This window comes from Prosopis cineraria, unplaced genomic scaffold, assembly GCF_029017545.1.
Source record: "Prosopis cineraria cultivar Desert tree isolate PC_DT_omini unplaced genomic scaffold, ASM2901754v1 PC3, whole genome shotgun sequence".
In the NCBI taxonomy this organism is placed as follows: Eukaryota; Viridiplantae; Streptophyta; class Magnoliopsida; order Fabales; family Fabaceae; genus Prosopis; species Prosopis cineraria.
In genome coordinates this window covers 16962229-16966861 of record NW_026555334.1, presented here as the reverse complement: position 1 = coordinate 16966861, position 4633 = coordinate 16962229, and positions in this window count along the sequence as shown.

Sequence of the window (4633 nt, the reverse complement as noted above, 5' to 3'; positions counted from 1 at the left end):
TGCCACCTTTTTTGGGGTTATACTAGGTTGTACATAAGCCTTATTCAGGATCTCTTGTAATGCTAGTCGATGTGCTTCAGAGCTCAAAATTAGAGAGAATACTGAGATCCTCATAGGTGTTTTATTTAATTGATCGACTACACTGTATTCATTTTGCTTCATAATCTTTAAGAACTCCTCATCAATCTTGTCAAATCCTTTTAGATTATCATCACTACAATCAGTGTTCACTATTTTCCCCCTTGTCACCTTTCTAGCATCTGATGGATGATATACTCTCTCACTTTGAGTGACCCTTCCTGGGCCTGTAATGTTTGTGACCTCAGCCTTTCCAGTCTCAGTGACCATAATTGAGTTTGATAAGCATTCTGTAACACCATCATATCTCCAAGGTACTACTTTATTACTCTTATAAGGAAATGGAGATGGCATGCTTACAGTCAACAAGGGTGGCTTCGCATCAAGATTATGGGGTGGCTTAAGTCCCTAGGGTGTCTTATTAATAATGAAGTATGCTGTGTTAGTCTGTTCTTTTGGAACTGAATCTTTAATGACAAATTCAATTTGCCTTTTTTTCCATCATGTAAACTTCTTTATCTTCTTTCTCTATGATCACAACTCCTAATAACATCAATTTCTTCACATCCTTTTTGAATTGTGGGCATCTTTCTATATCATGATCCATGTCTTTTCGATGATACTCATAGTATATTGAGTTAATTTCATTACATTCCTCCTTCAGGGTTCCCAACACATAGCCAATTGCTTTTAAGCATTTAAAGAGTGCTGACATTGAAATCCCAACATCGACAAAGTTTCCTGAGAACCTCTTCTCTCCCTCAATAGCATTTACTCTTCTTTCATAGTTAGGGAGAGAATTAGAGGTGATTGCAGAGTTTCCATTATTTTTGAGTTGAATATGATTTGAATCAACCAAATCCATCACATTCCTCTTAAATGTGATACAATCTTCTATAAAATGTCTTTGAGCATCCATATGTTTACCTTGGGATTGTACTAGGATGGATAAGGTGGGTAAGGTGGCCTGTAGGGTCTTGGGCCTAACAATTGGGCTTCAAGTAATTTTTGATACAATTCAGCATTTGTCATCCCAAAATTTAGCCAAGGTTGACTATCCCTAGCTTGTACATTTCGTTGTCATCTAAATTGTCCCTCCCTATTAGGTATCGACATTATTTGTACCTGTCTTTGGTTTCTTTCACCAAACTGGTAGGGAGCAAGTGACCTTGTGGAATATGAATTCATATGTTGGATATAGTTTACGTTCCCCTCTTTCTTGTTAAAGTCATGCCCCTTTCTTGCACTGCTCTTAACTTGGGATGTAGCAATTTTACCTTCTCGTATGTCTGTATTAATTCTTTCTCCAATTCCCATTAAATTAGTGAAGTCTTCAACATGCGTTCCCATCATGTATCAATAAAATGAATCTGGTAAGTATGAATGAAATAGGAGCAAAGTTTGAATTAGATCATAGGTCGTTGAACTTGTGAAGCTACTATTCTCCATCTTTGAGCATATTCTTTAAATGATTCGGTTGTCTTTTTGCTCATGGCTTTGAATTGCTCCCTAGTGGGGGCGATGTCGAGATTGAATTTGTATTGCTTTATAAAAATGTCTACAAGATCTCTCTATCTCTTGATCTTTGACTGGTCTAGTTGCTGATAGAACACATTTGTTACCCACTTTCATTTGTCAATTAGAACCCTTTTATTAATGATTTATCACCTTCAAGTGCACTCATTGCATTAGATGTGGAATTTTGCCTAAGTTTCTAGGTTCAGTGCACTAGGGGCATTTTGATCTAAAAAAATGAACTTTTGAGAAAATGTACAAGAAAAATTGACAAAGTGAATTTTATGTCCAGTTGATGAGTGGTGAAATTATATTTTTAAAATTCATTTTAATTTGAAAGTAATTGAATAAAAAAGTCAACACTTTCTTAAATGTCTTAGTTTGACCTAGTTTTCGGTTTGCCTTTGTGTGAAAATTTTTATATAATTTTGTGCAGCCTGAAACTTGGTTAATTTAATAAATTCTCCCTTCTAATTATGAATTTAATTCTGGACATTAATTAGATTTTGTTATATCACATGCCATTTAATTGAATTATGTGATTTATGTAACATAGGCAACATGTGACTTGTACATCAATTGAGCAATTGAGATCAACAATCCTTGAGGTCAAAGCTGATGGTTTGCACATGAATTAGGCTTTATTTGGGCATTAAATCAGCTTGAAAATGTGAGACACATGAGAAATTACACACACATTGGAATAATCTACCGACCAATAGGAGGTTGCCATCTTGCAAGTGTGATAAGGCTCCCATTTTCATTTTAATTTCTTTTCCTTTTTTTAATTAAGCTTCAGTTGATGGAAAATACTTAGGAGCACGTTCCAGATCCAACATTTATTTTATTCATCTTTCAAATTTTATGTCTCTTGTTCATAGTATTCTTCATTTTCTCTTTTTTGTTCTTATTTTCTAGTACCTTAACCTCCATTTTCAGCCACTAAACCTCCACAAAACTCATACCATTCTTTTTCTCTCTTCATTTTTGTTCCATGCCTTCCATTTTCACAAAGATTGAAGCTCATTTCCATCATTCAAGAGCTCTGGAGTTTGGCCTTCACAAGCAATCACTAGGGTTCTTGAATATGATGAAGATTGGCTGATTTTTTTGGTGGAATCCTTGAGAGATGAAGATGGAGGATGAGTTTTGAGCTTCAAATTGGCCAAGTTCTTTTGTTTCCTATTCTCTTCTCTTTTTACTAGATGGTTAAATTCCTTAATCTAGGGTTTAATCATCTTAGCTTGTAAATTCTACTTTGAATTTGATGTTGATGTAAAGAGAGAGGATTGTTTCATTTAATTTCTTCCTTGGACAGCCATGACTGAATTTTGCCACTCTTTGTTTGGCACATAATCTTGTGTATTTCAATTAGTGAATTACTTGTGTTAATATTGCATAATCTTTTGGTATTAATGCTTGTGTTGTTGAGTAGCTTGACATAATCTTGTGGTTGCTCACAATTAGTTAATTTTTACCATGGCTGTTGAGAGGAGATTTTGAGTGAATCACTTAGCTAATTTCTTCACCAATTAGTTAATTGAACTAGGGACTTTAATATAAGACCTAGGGAGGTTAGCTAATTAGGTTAATTGGCTTAGGATAATTTTCTTAAGTTATGACAGCTTTAGTCAAGAGGAAAGGGAAGCTAAACTTAGCCTAATCATGAGAAGATAATGAGTCCAAAATCAACTAATCTCTAGCGTTTCACTCTTGTGAAAAGGGAAGTGCATTTCACTCACTTTATTTAGCATTTTAATTATTAGGTAATTAGTTTAGATAATTAAATAACTAAATTCCTACAACTTTGGGTGATTTATTTCACTAGATAACTTTTAATTAAACTATGACCATTCCTTGGGAGATGACCTAAGGTTGACCCTATATTGCATTAGAATTTCTTTTAGTTTAATTTTGAGGATAAGTGATTAATTCCCTACCAAAATTTTGACGCCGTTGCCGGGGAGTGGTTTAGGTTTAATTCTAAAGTTGTTTAGTGCTTAATTTACATTTTGTGTTCCTAAAATTTTTTTTTGAAAAATTATAAATATTTGTGTTTTGTATTTTGTTTAGTATTTTTGTGTGTTTTGAGTGTTTTTGTTCTCTTTTGGAAGAAAGAAAAAAAAATTAGTATAATTTTTGTTGGTTTGGTGTAGAGCTGAAAATACTCTGTTTCTAATGTCTCTATCTAAAACTAAAAAAATTAACTGGGAACGAGTCTGAGGGAATTTGAACTTGAAATTTATTTCATTGAAAGCTCTATATCTTAGCTTCATTTTAAAATTGGTTTGGTTAATTTTGGATGTGGAAAGTATCCTGTGGAAATTTTATAAGCTAATAAGGTCCAGGGAGCCTTTACAGAGGATTCCCAAAACCCTGTTGCAACTTTGATTTAGCATATCTCCATCTACATATGTCCAAATTGATTTATTATAGTCTCATTTTTCTTATTATTGTATTAGATTTGTTTCTTGTGTTTAGGATTTTATTCAATTTTTTTCATTTTCCTATTTGAAAGTTTGTTAGAAGCTCTAAAGGTCTTCTGGACGAAATCCTGTTTCTCCAGACTTATAGACCAAGTTGTGAAACATTCTGGGAACGATTGGGAAGGATTTGTGGTCTGACCTTTTTATATAATTTTCCTGTATATTTCTTATGTCTCTAATAAAAGTTTTAAGGGAATTGCTCATGTAGATTAGCCGCTAAAAAATCCACAAGTTCACTGTCTCCAGAGAGCCTACTGTGTAAATTTCAGAATTGTCAAGGCTTCTTGATTGAGAATTTCTAACTCTTTCTACTTGTTTGGTGTTTTTTTTTGACTTTTTGTTTCATTTTGATTGTTGTTGAGTCTAATAGAAAAAGAAAAAAAATTCTCTTGATTTGTGTTTGCTTGCAATTTCACTCATACACTTACATAGGATATATCATATCATTTGAGCTTCCTTGGTCATTCCATCATTTTGAGCTTGAATTTACATTATTACTTGTGGATATAAATTTCATTGCATTTTATGGCTTGGTTTCATGATCATGATTCATT